At 45.4% G+C, this 21,129-nt stretch overlaps 1 protein-coding gene across 3 annotated transcripts in view; it reads right to left on the reverse strand.

The window, feature by feature from the left end:
* SLC16A7 (solute carrier family 16 member 7) overlaps positions 1 to 19,779 on the reverse strand; it is a 104,040-nt gene extending 84,261 nt beyond the window's left edge. Inside the window, exon 1 of one of the 3 annotated variants that reach the window (XM_081211709.1) lies at positions 19,403 to 19,779. The gene's annotated coding sequence lies outside the window, so the exon portion shown is untranslated. Of the gene's footprint in view, positions 1 to 15,139; positions 15,355 to 19,402 lie in introns of those variants that run through there. The other 2 variants (XM_081211710.1, XM_081211711.1) reach the window with 2 other exon arrangements.
* Between the last annotated feature and the right edge of the window lie 1,350 nt (positions 19,780 to 21,129).

The following is a 21,129-nucleotide window of genomic DNA, read 5'->3' on the forward strand; positions in this document are numbered from 1 at the left end:
GGAAAAAAGGATGCAACTGTCATTGAACAAAGAACTATTTAATGAATTATTTGCATAGCTCCAACACATACAGTTGAATATTTATTAGCTTAGATAACAGCGGCATGCCAGGATTAAGTAATAATCAGACAGGGGTATCAGAATTATTTAATAGCTGCATGCTTGACTGTGTTAAGTAGGACAAAGGTTAAAGCTTAAAAGGTAGAGAACATTTTATTTTTCCAGTGTTATGTGATCATAAGATAAATTTCTTTAGGGCATCCAGTATAATTATTATGGTTATAAAAGCACAGAATTTTCAGGGTGGAGAGAACTATATAAGGAAATCATGTCAGAAATAACACAAAATCACAGCATAGAGCTCAGCGGGCTCCTCTGTTTACAACAATGGACGCATTCCTTAACAATGTTCATTCGTGGAAGTCATTCCCAAGCCCTATTTATGCAAAGTCCTGCTTACCACCTATTAGATACTTAACCTTTGCTCCATATTAAACAAGATGTACCAGGGCTGTTATTCCAGCATAATGACCCTGAATTTAACAGGAATCCAGACAGCAAGCCACCACATATTATCAAAACGACACGCCATGGGTCTCTGCAACAGACCTTTAACCCACCCACCCCCTACCCTGAAAGTACTGCAAACCAGTGCACTGCAAGCTGGACAACATCCCCAGATACTGCCCATAGGTTTGTAACACAGAGGGCCAGGTATTTTGAGAGGTAAGGCAAAAGGTGTCAGAATCTGCTGCTTAGGCTACAGTTCATGTCAAAACCAATTCAAAACAATATTCAGCATCTCTTGTCAACCAAAAAGCTCATCATGTTACCCAGACATTGGCTGTGTCCTGGCTGAAGTTTTAGATGACAGGTGATAGGAGTCAATAAGATGGAATTTCGATCAACCAATCAGAAAGAATTCAATGCAGGCTACAGTGTACCAGTCCTGGACTAAACTCACAGGTGGGTGAGAAATAAAACAGAAAGACAGACAGACAGAGACAGTCATGAAACAGAAATCTTGGAATATATGTATCTTGTTCAGAGTGTCTTCTATATACAGTGGTACCTCGGGTTACATACACTTCAGGTTACAGACTCCGCTAACCCAGAAATAGTACCTCAAGTTAAGAACTTTGCTTCAGGATAAGAACAGAAATTGTGCTCCGGGGGTGCGGCGGCAGCAGGAGGCCCCATAGGCTAAAGTGGTGCTTCAGGTTAAGAACAGTTTCAGGTTAAGAACAGACCTCCGGAATGAATTAAGTACTTAACCTGAGGTGCCACTGTATTGATATCTCTTTTTAGTGGTGTCTCCAATGACCTGCTGCTTAGTGGAATCAGCTACTGGGTGTGACCTACCGCAGCTCAGCATTACAAGTCTTCTGAATGCTAGACTTTGAAAATTCAATCAATAAACTGTTTCCATTCATTCATTTTTTTTAAAAAAAACTTGATAAAACAAAAAGGTCCCACAGATGAACTCAGCAGCAGATCTTAAATTTTGCTTTTGTTTTTTAGAAGACAAAAAAACTTGTAAATTGTTTTTGCGCAATTACTTTCAAAAACTGTAAGCAGCAGGCACCATTTTAAAAGAAGCTTTCCCCTTCTATGACATACATCAGGGGAAACTTCTTCAAAGCTAGTGCCTGATATGATGTGCCCCTACATCATCTAAAAACAAAGAAAGCCTTTTTCTTCGTCAGACTTATTGTTTTACTCAGATGAAAAATTGGGCAGATAAAACGGATCAAGCAACTGACTGAATTAAATTTATGGAATTAATCCAACTAAGGGACAATGGAAAAACCAACAATAATTGAGAGAGAGAGAGAGAGAGAGAGAGAGAGAGAGTGCAAAAAAATGAAATTCCTGCACAGAGGCAGCATAATGAACATTTTAAACCCCAAAAACCTGGATACATAAAAAGTTATTTGCCTTGACCTATGGCTGAAAAGATCATAAAGAAGGGATAGATTATGTTTATCATGGAAGGCTCTTTTTGATGCTAGGTGTTTATTTGTTTGTTTGTATTATAATTTGGATCTGATTTGAGATTTATGGGAGATTCCATTGCAATGTCTTAGACTATTTGCAGATGTCATGCTCCCTATTAATCACCAAACAGTAATTTATCTAACTGATAAACCACAGTCTGGTAATCAAACACAAAAGCACAATCTCTTATCTAGCCCTTATCCACTATGCTACTACACTAGCCAGGCATTTGCCGGAATTGACTCCAAGTGAGAACCATATGAAGTAAGCTATTTGAAAATTTTCTCTTCTCAGGGTTGTAGGGTCAAGCCCCAAGCTGGGCAAAAACATTCCTGAATTGCAGGGGGTTGGACTAGATGACCCTTGTGGACCCTTCCAACTCTACAATTCTATTCTACTACCAAGGTGCATTTCTTTTGTCTCCTTGCCTCCACTTTTGTCCCTTCATGCTTCTAAGAAAAGTCACGCCAGCAGACATGTTCCCTGACACAAAGGCTCACTCATCCTTAGGCTGCAGGGAGAGACAAAGACATTTGAAATAAGCCCGTTTCTCTTCTGGATAGTGAACAGTTTCTGGGGGCTTCCTTCCAGCCAAGGAAGTAGACAGTCCATTTCTCCCCACAGCAGGATCCAAATAAACACTGTTGCAGGTGAGGAAACAAATAGATGGATTCTCTCCTGGCAGAGTCAAAAGAGCAAAACTGTGTCACCCTTGGTGGTAAGAGTTCAACCAAACACAAGAAGTTCCGTCCTCAGCGGGGCTCATCTCAAGAATTCAAGTCCACCCTTTTAGCAAAACAAATACAAACAGTTCCTTTCTCTGGAAGTTGTTAGAGGCGGGAGGAAGGGGAAGCCACAAAAGGTTAATGAACTTGGCAGGAGTCAACTAACACAATTGAAATTACCCACTGAAGCAGTAAGAATTGTGAAACCAAGAATCCCAGCTGGCTAGTTCCAGAAAACAGAGTTCTCTTACATCTGAAGAACGACTTGTGGGAAATCCACCCATCCCATCATTTGATCTTGCACAAGGCTTTGTATAGTCTTAACCCTGGAAATAAGGCAGGGTCCCTTCTCCTATTTCTGTGTTAACTGTCGCAGAAATGATAAGTATGGATATGGTTCAGCATTCCTCCTCCTGTTCTTTTTCTGTTTACTTAATATAGGTCTCCCTACAACAGGCCCCTTCAGAAGACTGAAAAGGAGAGTTTGGGGCCATGCTTGTTTTGTGCAATTTAAATCCAGTGAGCATAATCCAACAGGAAGCTTGATTCCTGTTCATAGGACAACCCACAAAGTGTCATCGAAAACAGGCGGTATGTTCCAAGGGATGCATCACATTTAAGCCCTAACACTATTGAACTAGTTCTCCCATGTCTGCACCAGAAGTAAGAAGACTTTACGCTTACTGTTCCTACTTTGCTGTTATTATTACTAGGACTGGGTAATATCTGGTTTTCAACACTGTAATAGATCACCAGCTAAATATCGTGATATACTGACATATCATGATGTCTCAAATAAGGATGAAGCTATGTAGAGGTATTGGTTGGCTGCATGGTTTTTCCCGCATTGTGATTTTTGCCAGTGGCTGCTCTTTGTGATTCACTGCCGCCTGCAATGAGACAGGTGAGAACTGAAATGGCAGAGTTAACAGGGGCTGCAGGAATTGAGAGAAGCATTGGCTGGCTTCATGGTTTTCCCCATGTTGTGATTTTTGCATAGCACACAAACACACACATACACACACACACACATCATGATTCATAATATATTGCCAGGTCAAAAATTATGAAACTGATATCACAATATAGTCTTCAAACTGGTTTTGGATAATATATCAGTTGCACAAAACCTTTGCCCTAATTATTACTAATATCGTTTTTATTTGTTATTGTTACTCCATGCTTGGTACAACAGTAAGACTAAATTATTCTGAACCTAGGATCTGGAGGACCAGTACCAAATGATGTCCAACAGCCTTGAACCCAAAACACCACTCCTGGTCTTTCCAAGCTCTCTATCAGCTGTATAATTTGGGGCAGGGCAGTCATTTTGTTGCTGATATTGTTAAAAAGCTGGGAAATAGAAACCCTTACCAATCTGCAGCAAGTCACCCAGGGATATATCAATAATGTCACCCTCTGTCCAACTCTGTTTTATGTACAACTGTGTTCTTCTATGTGTGCACACACCGATAAATTCTCCTTTTTTTAACCACTAAGTAAGATTACAGACAGGGCAAAAACCTCCATCTCCTCACACAAACATTTACTTAGCTCATTTCCCCCTGTAAAACATTCAGTGTGTAAACCTTTAAAGGGGTAAAAGGATTAAAAAGAAAATCGCTGAATATTTGGCCAGTGGTGTTGCTGAAATGTTGCTAGAGTATTAAGCAAGGCTTTGGAGCTGCAATAGATCCTGGGTTCACCTTCTGCCGATAACTTGTCTCCTGTTAGTCAACTTAAGAGCTCCAGACTGTGCTTTAAGGATTCCCACATGAATCAGCTGATGATATTTCCCAACACTGCAAATATTTCCAATAAGCCTCCTTTACCAGAAATGGTACAAAGAACATTTCTTTATTACTTAATAGAAAACTAGGCGTAATATTCCCCTTCAGTACCACAATCCATACCCAGAAGCAATTCCCACTGAGTTCAGTTACACCCAAGTAAATGTGCACAGGATACTAGCCCTCAGGTGTGATCTGAGTCAGGCTTAATTTGAAAGAAAGTTCCTTGGAAACCAGCCATGATGGCAAGGTCCCACCTACATTGTCACAGGCTCTGAATAGTTGCTGCAAATTACAGGATGTCAGAACGCTGTTTCCCACAGAGTGCATGTTTCCCACAGCAATCTAGTTGGCCACTGTGAGAACATGGTGCTAAACTAGGAGGGCCTTTGGCCTGCTCCAACAGCCGCATCTTATTATGTCCAACCCTTTATGGGGCTGTGGGTGAAATACATACCCTCTAACATTTCTGTGATGAAAATAGGGACGTCCCATTCCACAATGATAATTTTACTATTTATACCCAGCTTACTGGGTTGCCCAACCACTCTGGGCAGCTTTCAACATATAGTGGTACCTTAGGTTACAGACGCTTCAGGTTACAGATGCTTCAGGTTACAGATGCTTCAGGTTACAGACTCCGCTAACCCAGAAATAGTACCTCTGGTTAAGAGCTTTGCTTCAGGATGAGAACAGAAATCATGCAGCAGCGGCGTGGCGGGAGGACCCATTAGCTAAAGTGGTGCTTCAGGTTAAGAACAGACCTCCAGAATGAATTAAGTTCTTAACCTGAGGTACCACTGTATATAAAAACATAATAAAACATTATTATTTTTTAAAAAACCTCCCCTATACAGGATTGCCTTCAGACAGCTTGTGGGTTGGATAACTCCATACCCTCCAACATTTCTCCAATGAAAATAGGGACATCCTAAAGAAAAGTGAGACATTCCCGGATCAAATCAAAAACTGAGATGGCTTCTCTAAATCAGGGATGTCCCTGGAAAACAGGGACACTTGGGGGGTCTGGAAATATCTCTGCTCTCATAGTGGTGGAGACTCTAAAATACAGCAATGAGTAGTTTAGGTGGCCTTCTTCTTTAGCATGTTAACTATTTTATTTAGGTTTGACATAAATGCTCCTTTTAATTAGCAGAAGTGAAGCAACAACTTGCATTTCACCTCGCAAATCTGAGGCTAACTAAAAGATGCCAACCGAACTGGCTATTCTCTGCAGTGTGACAGTTATTTCTGGGTTCTTATAAGAGCGCCATGTGTGGGGCAGGTACAGTTGTAGCTGCAAAGGAACCATCGGGAGCTTACAGTGAACGATGCTGGGAGCCTTGCTGGGCTTGACTGCATTAAGGTGCTAGTTCCTCATAAAGGACGCAAGCGCAGCTGAGAAGCGGTTTGGTTTTAAACCACTTCCTCAAATCGCAGATGTCTGCAGAGGGGGGAAATGTAACACACAGAGGAGATGGTTTCAATGCAAACCACTTCCTTCAAACTGACTTGACAATGAATCCCTGTAAACAGCTGATTGGCAGTTACAACAAGCCCCTCTGAAGGCATGCCCCTTAAAGCTGTGCCATCAAGAGGTTACTGTGACCACCGATCAGGGGTTACGTCAACCTCCTTTTGAGCTTTAACAAGTGTCAATCACCAGAAATCATTATGACATTGGGTAGGACGTGCCAATCAGAAGGTCGGCGGTTCGAATCCCCGCGAGGGGGTGAGCTCCCGTTGCTCGGTCCCTGCTCCTGCCAACCTAGCAGTTCGAAAGCACATCAAAGTGCAAGTAGATAAATAGGTACCGCTCCGGTGGGAAGGTAAATGGCGTTTCCGTGCACTGCTCTGGTTCGCCAGAAGCGGCTTAGTCATGCTGGCCACATGACCCGGAAGCTGTACGCCGACTCCCTCAGCCAATAAAGCGAGATGAGCGCTGCAACCCCAGAGTCGATCACGACTGGACCTAATGGTCAGGGGTCCCTTATACCTTTACCGTTAGCTGACATGGGAGGATGGAAAAAATAGGGACCCTATTCCCCACCTGTCTTACAGCTTTGGTTCAGTTGCTCTAGGAGAGGGTTTTTGAATGCAATGAATTAGACAACTTATTTTTTAAAAAAAATATTTTCTGTTTCACTTTCCCTCCCTATTTGTGCTCGGCATTCATCCTCACCTTGTGCAAGGGATGTTCTTGCCATTCGCTATTGTCTTTCTCCTTTCATAAGTTTCTGCTCTCCCCCTCCCCACTCCCTTCATTAATGTGCTCATTCATTCGTTCATTCTTTCATTCAGGTTGACAGTGGAGTGAAATGGCTAGTGCCACCATTTCTAAAGTGCTAAGAGTCAGCTTTTAGACAACTTCCTAAGGGACTGGCAGAAGGAACAGAGGAAGGGAAACGAGGACAGGAAATCAACTAGGATACAAGCTGTGCTGTGTTCATTTGCATGGAACAGAGTGACACCCGAACTGATTTATGGCAACGATTAGAATAATAATAGATACCTCCTATTTGACCTTTTTTCATAAATGAAGTTCAAAACACTTTATGAGAAGAGATTAATATTATATGGGGGAGAAAACTGCCATAAGAAACTTGTGATGAGCAGAGCAAAGTACCCAGCCCATTAGAAAGATGGGGTGAATAAGGAATATGTCGCCTGCATTTATCCTCTAGATTCATCTCTAGGACTAACAACAATTTCAAATGCACTCATCAAACAAAATGCAGAATCCTATTGTTTAGCTGTTTAGTGAATACATTTGCTTTTCACGGATGCAGCATTTTAGATAGACACAAAGTGAAAATATATGCACCATATATTTCAATGTCGTTAGCTACAGAAATGCATCCAAGATTTCTCACTTACTCCACTTGTTAGCAGCACACACACAAATTATCCCCAGTAGACATTTAACTTAAATCTGACCAAGAAACTATTGGATATATTTGTATTAAATAAATGCATTAAAAGCCTTAAACAATTGCTTCTGGCAAATTATTTTGCAGGCCAATCGCAGGAAGCTTGAGGTTGCTGAGGTAGGGGCATAAGAAGCAATAAACATTGCAACCTTTGGGGGAGATCAAACTGGCTACTTTATTGATTACAGATGTAAGTAGCTTTGGCTTTAGCACTGGGTATGCCATCTTGGTTGCTGGCTGATTAATTCCATCAGGGTCAATCCTGGGTTAAGGATCCCCATATGATGCACATCAAATACAGGTGACCCCTCCAGGATGCCAACTGGGGAGTTCCATGGCCCCTTAGCCCCTTTCTGGGCATATGGACAGGATCCTCCTCCTTGGACTCCATAACCAGGGTGCTGATACTTTGATCCTGAGGAGAGGGGGGCATAGCTCCTTCACACACCCCTAATTAGACGAAGGATGCAACCCAATGCCTTTTCCCACCAAGACGTTGTGGCAATTGCTGCGAGGCAGGGAAAACCTCTAAACAGGCCCAATTGGTCTGCAGGCAAATTCTTCCCTGGCCACAAATATGGCAACTCAGTCACTCCTCAACAAGGTCATAAACACATATACCACCTGCTTACCTTCAAGTGGAGCCAAATTTATAGAGAGTGGGAGGATGGGATGCTCACTGGGGATTGTTGGAAGGTGGCTTTTATAATTTGGAGATGTGGATCTGGGTGGAAACAGACTTTCCCAGGTCCATCTCCAAATTCCCACTCCACTGGCTTCTGATTGGTCAATTGAATGTCAAAAGAGGTAGGGGAGTCCTGTCACTCCCCACCACCAACCGGGGCTGATGACATTGGCCAGCCAATAGCATGGGAAGCTTTTCTCGCCCTCGCCCATAAGTTGACCACAGCTGTACAAGGCGGGAACTGCTGCCGCTGTCGAGAATGATCTTTCTGTTTCTGTTTTCTTTTAGTATTCCAAAACATACAAATAAATCAGTAACCCTCAAAACCTATGGGTATCTCCTCCTCCTCCCCCCAGACTATTAGAACTTACAATATGAAGATAAATTTGTACCTAGAAATTACATTTGTAAGCAACAGTTCAAATAGCAGCTTCTAATTTCTCAAACAGGTTCAACGGGGAAACAATTCATTTCTTGTTCACTGTGATTCCTGACATCACTTGAACAACACCGAAAGAACGGCCAAAAGTACATGCTGTTTTACCAGTCATACCAGACTGGAACTCAGCTACAGAGTTCAGCTTGGTGCTGTCAGACTAACTAAACATCCCCATAAATCTTTCAATTAGATAAGTACTAAAATATGGTCAAAAGATTGTTTTTAAAAAACAAAAATGGTGGACATACAGTGAAAATTCATGACTTCCCTGTTATGTGTGTTTTTTTTTAAATTTTCCAAGCCATGAATGTTTGACCAAAAATCCACGGACATAAACGTTTCAGTTTATGTCAGTGGATTTTTGGTCAAACATTCATTGTTTGGAATTTCAATTCACTTCAATGTGAACTTAATTGAACCAGGTGTTTGGATAGATAAATCAGATTACTACATAGTTAAATTCTAAATCCGGCACATGACCAAAATTGTCAAAACAAAATTTAGGTACAGAATCAAACACACCTGAACATAAGTAGTTTGATTCTATAATGACTATGTGTAATATCCATTCAGCTAAAACACCAAAGGGGGGAAAAATGAATTTTACTTTTAACACAGAGCTACGTTATTGAGATTTGCCACTCTCTAAATGCAATATTGCTGAATGTTACATACATGCACTTATTAGCATAGATCATGGATATGAAGTCTGAGAAGAAAAGGGATGGAATAATTATGTAGAGGTTTTGTACAATGTCGACTCAATCCTTGCATAAGGAGAACATATTGGTAGTCCATACAACTATTTTAAAAACGATGATCACTTTCTCCATGCTTTCTTGGCACAAAAAGAAGTTCAGTGGGACTGCCTGCTCCACAGCACAGTAGTCAAGCATTGCTAGTGTCTGGCTTGGCTAGGTCTTTCGGAATCCATGGAAAGGGAGCCATGAAGTCCACTACTGACCACTGCAGGAAAAGCTTGAAGCAGCAGATAAACAGTGCAGGATGTTCCAGCCACTACTAGATGGAACTGGGCACTTTCCACATGAGACTGAGCACCTGAATGAGTTCCACATGCCTTAGAGCGGAAAAAAGCCATGCAGTCACATCCTGATACAGTGACATTTGGAGCTAGCTCTCCAAAGCTGTATATGAGGCCAGAGGAACACTTGGAAAGCTACTTCAATGGCTCGGTTCCTTTGCCATTTGGGTGCTTTGCAAAGGGCAAATGAAGTAGGAAAATACAGTGGTACCTCAGGTTACATACGCGTCAGGTTACAGACGTCACTAACCCAGAAATAGTACCTCGGGTTAAGAACTTTGCTTCAGGATGAGAACAGAAATCGCACGGTGGTGGCGCGGCGGCAGCAGGAGGCCCCATTAGCTAAAGTGGTGCTTCATGTTAAGAACAGTTTCAGGTTAAGAACGGACCTCTGGAACTAATTAAGTACATAACCAGAGGTACCACTGTACATGCAAAAGCAGTGTACCGAAAGATAATTAATGGAGGCCAAATTATTATGAAGTTTAAGATGTTTGATGCAACATACTCTGTCCTTTCTGCTACCTACATGCTGCGCAACAGAGGGTGGGTGATCATGGCTAGCTTCTTGGAAATGCTCAAGTATGCTGAACCATTGACCAAATGAGGTTCAGTCAGATGCATTCAGGTCGGGCAATTCTATACCTAAAGTGCAGTACCCAGCATGGTGACCTTTCTTGGGTGGCAGTAATAAGAAAAGGTCAGGAATGCATACTTGGTTGGTAACCTGCAGCAGCATTTTTAGCTAGATAAATAAGAAAGAGTTTGCAGGGAAACAGAGCCTTTATGAAGAGTGATTTTTGTCTAAACTGCAAAAACAATTGGCTGGATGTGGTGACCTGAAAGGTTAACAAGGCAGCTCAACACGAACAACCCAAGGGATCCAATTCACACAACCCAAGGGATCCAATTCACACAACCCAAGGGATCCAATTCACACAACAGGATAGGGGGGTGGAAGCAGACAGAGAAGGTCTAATATTCTTCACATTCCTCTTGCCGGCACTGAAGAAGAAGAGTTTGGATTTGATATCCCGCTTTATCACTACCAGAAGGAGTCTCAAAGCGGCTAACATTCTCCTTTCCCTTCCTCCCCCACAACAAACACTCTGTAAGGTGAGTGGGGCTGAGAGACTTCAGAGAAGTGTGACTGGCCCAAGGTCACCCAGCAGCTGCATGTGGAGGAGTGGAGACGTGAACCCAGTTCACCAGATTACGAGTCTACTGCTCTTAACCACTACACCATACTGGCTCGTTGAAGAAAGAAAGCAATGTCAGACTTAGGACCAATATCAAAAACCAGACCAAGGTTTTAGAACTAAAAGATTTGTTCCCAATTTCAAGCAGGGTGCCTACTGACGTACAAAGCATTGTGTGCTTATCAATTTCTTTAGACCTTTCACTGAATTTGATGCCGTCTGATAATTCCAAATTCCACTAAACATTAGTGTTCAGATTTAGAAGTTAGTATCTTCTCCTCCTTTGGGCTCCTATGTGGTCTGGCAGAAAATCGTTGGACATAAACATTACTCTTTCTGCTTCAAAGATTTTTTGAAATGAGAACACGGCCATAGGTAACAATAAACTTGTTGGGGTGGGGGAGCTTTTAAAAATAATCACAATAATCTCAGAACAGAAACTTTGGACCACAATGTGCCCTCACCCCAAAGTTAATGCGAGGCATTTGAGTCTTGCATTGTTGACTGCCTGCCTGCCTGCCTGCCAGCACTTGACATTAAAAGAAGTTTCTAAGCAGCCGCTAAGGTCTTATGCAATTCATGTTGCTATAAACAGTCAGCTGAAATAAATTTAAAATCTACCATTGTGGAAAAGCAGATATTACTCTCTCGATCTGCCTAATGCTTTGTTGTGCATGTTTCTGTCCATCCAATTTGCATGGCACTTTATCACGAGGCAATAATTTCACGAGCAAAGCTGTTAAGAGCTCCCTGCTGCAGAAAATCTCTGGAGCGGAAGTACTTTGCGGTCAAGCTTGCAATGACAACAGCTGAGGACAATATGCAGTCCTCTAACACTTCTATCTCCGCAGCTCACAATCCTGATCTTCGTCCACTTTCCTGAACAAACCACGAAGACTTACTCTCAAGCACGCATGCACGGGTTCAAACTGCATGCCTCACCATACAGCTCCATTCCTTTCTAACCAACAAGTTGGAAGAAAAACGGTCTTCAGCACTCCGAGTTCAATGAAATCAAGCACTTTTTTGAGTACTAAAGCAAGACTTTCTTGACTGCATCTCCACTTATGTGCAGAGCTGTTTACAGCCGTGGCACGAAGGTGAACTTCTAACTGCACCTGCAGGGCACGAGATCAGGCTGATGGTTTAGGGAATATTAAGGAGCTTTCTGAGCACACCTGGGCCTTGCACCTGGGTTTGCTCAGGAAGCAGAGCTCGTAGTTATTCCCGACAAGTTCACTGCCATCCCTACCTAATGCACACATATTACACCTCGTATATATTTTCGAACCTTATCGTCATCGGTAATCCTTGCTTCTCTACTATACGAGAAATTGCAGTTGCATACTGAATTGTAACTGGAAGTCTGGCACATACGGATGAGTGTTGCTTGCTTTGTTGTGTAGAAACTTACTTTGAGATACAAGAAGGCCATCGTGCAGTTTGTCTGCTCTTTGTGGGATGTAGCAGCTGCTCCCAAGAAGACAGCCAAGCAGTAAATCTATTTGACCAACCACCCTGTACACCACTGCACACACCACTGCCTCGCTGCTTGGCCTCACGCTTCTATTGAGAAAACACACTGCACCACTGAGTTTGATGTGTGAGCGCCATCCCCTTTGCTATCCCAGCTGTTCTTGAATGATAGCATGAAAGAGCTTTGCCTCCTGAGTGTCAACACTCTGACCTTACATGCTCCAAGTAACATACAGGCTTCTTCAAGTGCCAAACAAGCCTCCTATGCTAAGACTCCCTTTTAGCAGGCTCTGTTGCTTCGTTAAGCCACAGCAGTTACCTCCACTTCAGACTGCACCAGAAAATTCAGGGATAGGGACACACATTTTATTTCTGTAGCATCACAACCACATAGTTTCTTTCGCCAGTCCTCCTCTGACTAACCACTAGGGATGGAGAAGTTCAATTCTGTTTGCATTTTAACAAAAAACTACTTATTCCACATCTCTCAAACCAATATGCAAACCAAATCCCAGCTATGCTTTGAAATTCGTACTCTGAAATTTGCGATGTAGTTCTCCAGCCAAACACTTGTGCACAAAAATAAATATATTAGGATGGAAAGCACAAGGGAATGCATGTACAGTGGTACCTCAGGTTAAGAACTTAATTCGTTCTGGAGGTCAGTTCTTAACCCGAAACTGTTCTTAACCTGAGGTACCACTTTAGCTAATGGGGCTTCCTGCTGCTGCCGTGCCGCTGCCGCAAGATTTCTGTTCTCATCCTGAAGCAAAGTTCTTAACCCAAGGTACTATTTCTGGGTTAACAGAGTCTGTAACCTGAAGTGTCTGTAACCTGAAGTGTCTGTAATCCAAGGCACCACTGTATTAGTGAAAATAACCATTTGAGATGCATTGCATTAACAGAAATTACTTGCAAAAATGGGCATATTAGTCAAAGCTGCAGACAAAAAATGTGTTTATAAGGAGAAATTCAAACTGAAATGCAGACAAAAATTCATGATTTTTTAAAAAAGCAAATTACCATGGAATTCTGGATAACGGAATAGTTGTCGGGTGGAGACTGGAAAAGTTAGAGAACTGAAATTGACAGATTCATTTATTTCCACTAAGCACACAATACTTTGTATCTCCTTACACTAAAACAAAAGAGAAGATTAAGATCGGGGGAAATCAAAACACAGCTGCACAACGAAGTAAAATGTAGTTTTTCCATTAGCACAAAGTTGTTCCATTAGCACAAGGACTTTGGGTTGCACAACAGAACTTCCCCTTTCTCTCCCCTCCCCCATTTTCCAAAATCTGCTCGGGGGGTTCTCTGAACCCTCTGCACCAGATCTGAGGAGGGTAGAAGGGAACACAGGGACGGTAGAGGGGGTGAAGTTCTGCTGTGCAACCCATTGTGCTAGCAGAACTACTTTGTTTGATACCACCCATAGAATTCAGGTCAGAACCATAGCTTCTGATGAGGCAGATATATTTCTAGAGCAAGCCCAGGAACTCCTTTAGTTAGTGTAGTTCCTTTTACTTAACAAAAATATATGGGAGGTGGACATAAAGCAGTGCAGGGGGGGGGCTCCACATGCCATAGGGCAGTAAACTGTCACTCCCTTTGTACACTGGAGGCCTTCTAGCTGTTGGAATGAAGCCTACGATAGCCCTATCTGTGCTTATCGATTTTGAATTGCTAAAGCCACTCTAGACGACATAATTTGCCAGCTATAATGCTGTATTCCCCTCTCTGCCTAATCTTGGAATGGAATGTTCTGGTTTGCCTTCAAATACGCATACATTTCTTATCTTCCTCTTTCTTATCCCTTCACTAAATATTTAGCAGCCCTCTGTAAGACTCCTCACCACCAATTCTCACTTTTGACTTAGGAAAGGAGCCATCACTGGGGACACTAATGATTTCTTTGTCTTTGACACGCATTCCTCTTCCTCTGGAAAATGAGAAGAAAAAGAGGAAAGGGGCAGAGAGGAAAGATGAACGTAACATAAGGAGATGGTGGGGGGAGATACAAGACAGACAAGAGGATGGGATAAGCAATGGCCCCCTCAATAGCTGCAAATGCTCATTTCAAAGTCTACACTCAGGTATAGTTTGCCTAGCTGCTTAACCCAACATAAGCCTACTATAAAATAGGATGAGCTTCACGGGAAAGCCCCTATGATACAAAGCTTATCTTTCAGGAACAGAGATAATAAAGTCAGGAGAAGGAAAAGACAACACCGTACAATTGCCGTTGCAGAACAATAAAGCAATGGTGAGAGGACTGGCAAGAGCCTCACGAACAGAAGCACAAATGTTACTTTTCAAAATGTTGATTCTGAGCTAGAATACTTGCTCTCATGTACACGCAATAGCCATTTGTGGCACACTGAGAGTCTAAAGCAAAAAGGGAAAACTGTTTCCCTTCCATATATAAACACTTTTCTATATGATCCCCTGGAAGTGATTCTTACTTGCCTCAATGGTTGGCCAAGTAGCCTTCTATTATAAGCAGTTTATCTCATCTCATTACAGTCTCCTACAATTCCACTGATATTACATATTTGATTTCTTCCTCCTGGGGTGTGCTGCGCCCACCAGTACATGCTTGTGCATGTAAATGGGAGTCTTAAAAAGGGATATTAAAACATAGTCACTCAGAGGTAAATATCACTGACTTCAATGGAATTTACTTTCACATACATGTCGTTAGGACTGAAATCCTAGTGTCCAAAACACACACATGGCTGTGCTTTATCAATATCGCGCACCAGCTATTCTCTACGATTTACAAAATTTGAAACTGCACCCAAAACTAAGAGCTAAAATTTGACTGGATCAATGCTGCTCAACACGGCACGTACCTTCTCCTTCAGTTCCGGAATGAGAACTTGCAGGAACACATGCAAACATAATGGAACAGGTAAAATGTGAGAATGTCCACCCCCACCGCATTCTTACTTTAACCTTCCGTTAGTACCTTAGGCAACTGTCAGCATTTGGCTTCTTGCTAAAGCTCCGCTTCTTGTGAGCTTACAACTGTAGCCTGCGAGTTTTCAAACTGCTGGGCAGGGAGCCCAAGTGCACTTGCATAAGAGTTTAGGTGCAGCCTTTGGCGACAACCCAAAAGGTCTTTTGCTTGAGAGAACTATATCATTTTAGACTCCTGGTTATTTCCCTGGGACTGTTGCGTCCCAGGACACAACATGGATTAGAAAAAAAAAAGATTGTATATGAATAGCGCAGCACTGGCACTGAAAGCTCAGATTCTTTTCTTTTTTTAAGGGCAAGGTAGACAGCAATTCACTAACAGAAAAGATTTGTCATTTATGGACATGGTGACTTATGTATGTAGGTGTGGGGGTTTTGTGTCTTTTTAACTTGATTTTTTTTTAAAAAAAATGTATAAAGAAGCAAAGTTACTGCTTAAGATTCGTCTAACACAAATAGCATGCTAAATAACCAATTTGTATATTAATCACTGTGAAGCAAAATTCTGCAATGGCACATTCTTCTCCCCACATTTGAGTGCCTCTCTGCAAGTCTGTTTTGAAATGCAGGGCTCAGAAAACCACAGGAAGCTCCAGGTGTGTGGACATCTATGCTGAACTCATGATGCTCTACCTATTGTTGCACTGTAGTAGTAGCAGTAGCAGGGGGCCCAAAATTGCACTGGCTGTGGAAGCCACTGCATACATTGCTGTAGGACTACAGAACTTGACTCCCCACCCCACAACAAGCTTTTATTGTCATTTTCTCTACTGAAATGCATGAAAAATGTGACAAGTCTCATTTTTAAGGGTGTTTTCTATTCATTACCTTTATCATATGAAGCCTTCATGGATCATTGGACCATCTAGCCTAGTATGAGCTACTTTGCCTGGTGACAAGGGTCACAGCCAGAGTTCCTTCACAAGTTTGCCAAATGGAGTTATTTAACAAGAGATGTCCTTGATTGTTAACTTGAGGGCTGCCATTCTTCTGTGTGAAACAAAATAACTGCAACAAATTCAGATTTTTCTTTTAGAAGTTCAGCCGACCTTTACCAAACAACAAGCCTAGATCACCTGTGTGTCTCCAATGTTAACTATATCTTCCTTCTGTATTTTGCTGTGCATGGTTATGGTGCATTGCATGGTTTTATTTCTGATAAAATTCAATGGATGTCAGGACCTTTCAGCCCTTGAGGGCACCATCTTGACATGTGGTGCCCAAGGACTCAGGTGAGATTCATCAGCAGGTTTCACTAGAGGGTCTACTACACGCAGAGCCAGACCTACTATTAGACAGTGTGTGGAAGCTGCCTCAGGAGGCAAATGCTGGGATGCTGCAGCAAGATGTTAAGAGGAAAGAGCTCCATGTGATCTGCCTTGTGCCCCTAAGCTAGCCTGTTGTCTCAGGTTCAGCAAAGGATGCTGTCCATCACCAGGGCTGAAGATGCAATAGCCAATTTGGCTCACCTTGGTACTAAGAATGGGAATGACTTCTCGTCCTCTGCCTCAGGCAGCAAGATGACTTGGGACTCTTCTGACTACAGGAATGGGGAACCTATGGCCCTGCCGATGTCACTGGACTCCAGCTCCCATCAGCCCCAGCCAGTATGACCAATGGCCAGGAATGATGGAGACTAGAATCTTAAGGGTCACAGGTTCCCCACCATTGATGCACCGCTTATTGGCCATGGGTCCTGATGTAAAACAATGCAATTCAGATGGTTTTGAGAAAACATTTTCTGTTCTAAATACCATTTCTATGTTGCTGTTTCTTTAAAGCCTCAGAAACCACTCTGCTTAAATAAATGATTTCCTTATCAACAGCTCTTATATTAAGGTTGTGTGGTTTAAGTTTGAGGAAAGGAAAAAGTGAAGTTGAAATGGAACTGGCTAAACTGGTTTGGTTAAATATTTCTATATTCAGGGGAAGATTGACCGCTCCCCCACCCACCCAGTTCAGCCCAACTACTATATGATGCAATGCTTGTTTTTCATACTTTTGGAACAAAGCACTTCATGCACCTAGAAGTAGGCTCTAGTCCTGGAAAGCTCAAGTAACAACAAATGTATCACGTTTTTAAAGTTTCCTTAGACTCTTACTGGAGTCGACTCCTAAGGCCACCACTATTCAGAGCCTCACATACAAGTCCCGGCAGCAAAGCCACTATGCTGACGGTCCCCTATAAGCCAATGACCTAGCAAATGAAATGAATTGAGGATCACACGACCATGACAAAACCCACCATCCTACGTTAGATTCCTCCTTTACTGCCTGATCTATTTACTCAGAAGGAAGCCCCCTCCAGATCCGTGGAGCCGATCCCCCCCCCCCCGCAAAACAACAACATCCGTGCACACGATTTCTTTGGACAGCTCCGGAGCTCCGCAGGCGACGCGAAACGGAAACTGCCCGGCAAGGTCAAGCTGCCCTGCGGAGGCGCCAGCAATGAATGAGGAGGCTGCATCTGCGAGGAGCCTGGCGTGCCCTTCTCCGGCGTGCGGGCCGACGGCGGTGCCAGCGGCTGCTGCGCCGCGCTCCACGTGGCCTGGCGCCCGCCAGAGCCAACCGGCTGCAGCTTGCCGGCCAAGCCCCCCTCTCTCGTGACGTCGGCGTCCCTCCCTTCGCCGACGGATCGAGTTCTCGCTTCCTTCATCCCCTCGCAAGCCTTGCTGGCCGCCGCGCGCCTCCCATTGGCCGCCGCCGAGGTGGGGCCTTGGAAACCAGGAGACGCGCTGCGCAAAGGCAGGCCATCCACGCGCGCCTCTGACGCGCCGCCTCCCCGCCCAGCGCGAAGAGCATCATCCGGCTCCAGGCGCCTGACCCTTGGAGGATTTGACTACCAAGAAGTAGAGGGGGGGTAGAGAAAGAAAAGCCAGCCCCAGGCAGACCTGCCTGCCCAGAAATACACCGCCTGATCCTAGCCACCCCGAGTCCCCTCGCGGCGCGGAGGCGGAGGCAAGGGCCGCGCTCGGCAAGGAGCTCCAGAAGGAGACCCGCGCGCACACGCGAGCGATGCCTTAGCCACCTCCTCCTGCTGCGGCAGCGCAGACACAAAGGCGCACCAGCGACGTAGTGGCACGCGTTCTGCCTACCCACCCAACCACCCACAAACCCGCAGCTCTTGCAAGCCACGGTGCCCGGCCCAGGCAAGCAGCCTTCCTTCTCCACCGTGCCACCCACTCCCCCATTCAAAATGGCTCCTTTGGGGGGGGGGGAGAGAAAGAAGAGCCCCTCTCCGAAAAGCAGCAGAGCTGCTGGCGTGCGTATCCCGCTAGCTAAAGACTGGAACCGGGGAGCAACGTGATGGGGGGGGGAGGAGAGGGGGGGATCGGTTGTGATCGGGCGCGCACACGCAACGTGGTGCCAACTTGAATAAAATGTTGGGGGCGCTCAGGTGAGCCCCAGGCCACATGACGACGCAGCGCGCGCACGCGCACCATGGCAATGCCCATCCACTTTGGGAGCGGCCCCTCCAATAAATTATGTTGGCTCCTATGTTTTAGGGGGGGGTTACGTGGGAGCGTGGGAGTGGCTCTAAGGGGCATATGGTGGTTCGGATGGGCATCTGTCACTTGGGTCTACGTGGATGAGTGCCATTGCGCGCTCTCCACGGGGTACATCTCTGGAGGTCACTGATCGGACGGGGGCAGGCAGGGAGGCGAGCTCTGACCGCGCTCCCCATCCATCCTCATCCACGGGGACGCGGGTGGGCACCGTGTTCTGCTTGCAACTCCCCGCTGCTCCTTTGGCGGCGGGCGCCGTTCATAGTGTGGGTCTCCCGCCCACCCCGCACCCCTCGCGCCTGCTCTGCCCGCTTCCCCCGTGTGTGATGCATCATCCACAGTGTGAGCTCGGACTTGGGCGCCTCGCATCCCAAAGCCAACGCGATCGCAGCGGCGGCGGCAGCAGCAGCAGCAGACCAGGCGCTCTTCTCGTTGCTTAAGCGACACCATTCCGACACAGTTAGCAACACACTCGGGCGGCAGAAGCAGGGACATTCAAACACGAAGCGGCGGAGACAATGGGGCTGGAACAGACGGCGGCCCCCTTCTGCCTAGAAACCCGGCCGCCCTGCCTATCTATTTTGTTAATTAAAAAAAAAAAATGAACTGGATGGCTCCGTTTTACGTTACCTGGCTTGGTCTCCCTCTCTGTGTGTGTCTAGTTTGGGTGGGCTGGTCCTAATCTTCCAGCCGCCGCCGCCGCCGGTTCCTGCTCGCTGCCACTGGCTGAATGGGGCGATATTTATTTATTTCCCCATGACGTGGCCTGCAGAGGCCGCCGCCGCCGCGAAAGAAAAGAGGCGGCACGAAAGACACGGGGCCTTTTGTGCGCCGCGGCCGCCTCGGGCTGGAGTCGCTGGGAGGCCGCGCGCGGAAGAAAGAGGAGGAGGAGGAGGCGCGCCGCCGTCCCTCTCCGCCACCTGCCCCTGCCTGCTTTTTGTTGCCGCTCCGAGGGGGATTGGTGTCAAGGGCAGCCGGGGAGGCTCGACCAGCAGCCGCTGCCACCGCCACCGCCCTCGCCGAGTGGGGCGGAGGCTGCCGGGCGGCGGGGAGGCGCCTGCTGCCTGAGCCGCAACATCTCCAAGGCTCCCGGCGGCGGGAGAGGAGAAGAGGCGAGGCGAGGCGAGGACGCGGCGGGGAAGGCAGGGCCCGGCGGCACGCGAGTGGCCGAGCCATGAGCGCGCCTAAGGACGCTGAACTGCGCCCTGAAGGGTTTGGGGGTGTTGGGGGGGCACAAATTGCCCCATAACTAGATCAGGATCGTAGGGACGGGATGTAGGGGGCAACCATTTGGCCACGTCCTGGATCCTCGGCCACGCATCCAAGCAGGGATGCTAACATGAATAAAATACAGTTGTCTTTGTCCATGGAGTTTTCTTGGCAAGGATACTGGAGTGGCTTGCCGGTTCCTGCTCATGGTGGATCACGTTTGGTCAAAACTCTCCACTATGACCTGTCCATCTTGGGTGGCCCTGCACGGCATAGCTCATAGCTTCTCTGAGTTATCCAAACCCGTTCACCACGGCAAGGCAGTGATCCATGAAGGGGCCACCTCATGAGAAGAGAAGACTCCCTGAAAAAGACCCTGATGTTGGAAAAGATGGAGGGCACAAGGAGAAGGGGACCACATGGTTGGACAGTGTTCTCAAAGCTACCAGCATGAGTTTGACCAAACTGCGGGAGGCAGTGGAAGACAGGAGTGCCTGGCATGTTCTGGTCCATGGAGTCACGAAGAGTCGGACACAACTAAATGACTAAACAACAACCACCTCGGGTTACATACGCTTCAGGTTACAGACTCCGCTAACCCAGAAATAGTACCTCGGGTTAAGAACTTTGCTTCAGGATGAGAACAGAAATCACGCAGCGGCAGCGGGAGGCCCCATTAGCTAAAGTGGTGTCTCAGGTTAAGAACAGTTTCAAGTTAAGAACGGACCTCCAGAACGAATTAAGTTCTTAACCCGAGGTACCGCTGTATTGGGGTGGGGCAGGGTTTGCAGGTAAGCCTTTGACTGGACTTAACCGTCCAGGGGTCCTTTAACTTTACCTTACCCCACACGGCAGGGCACACCCACCCACCATTTGAATGGCGATGCCCATCAACTTGGGGGAGGGATGCGTGGGCATAGCCAGGATTTATTCTATTTATTTATTTTATTGAATTTATATAGCGCCCTATACCCAGAGGTCTCAGGGTGGATCACAGAAAAGATCACAATATATACAATTAAAATAAGAACAATAACACACACAAAAAGAGCCACATTCTAAGAGGGTATAGGAGGTCAATAAGGTCAACCAAAGGCCTGGTTAAAAAGGAACATTTTTGCCTGGTGCCTAAAGGTGTATAATGAAGG

This window comes from Podarcis bocagei (assembly GCF_964188305.1).
Source record: "Podarcis bocagei genome assembly, chromosome: 10".
NCBI classification, from domain to species: domain Eukaryota; kingdom Metazoa; phylum Chordata; class Lepidosauria; order Squamata; family Lacertidae; genus Podarcis; species Podarcis bocagei.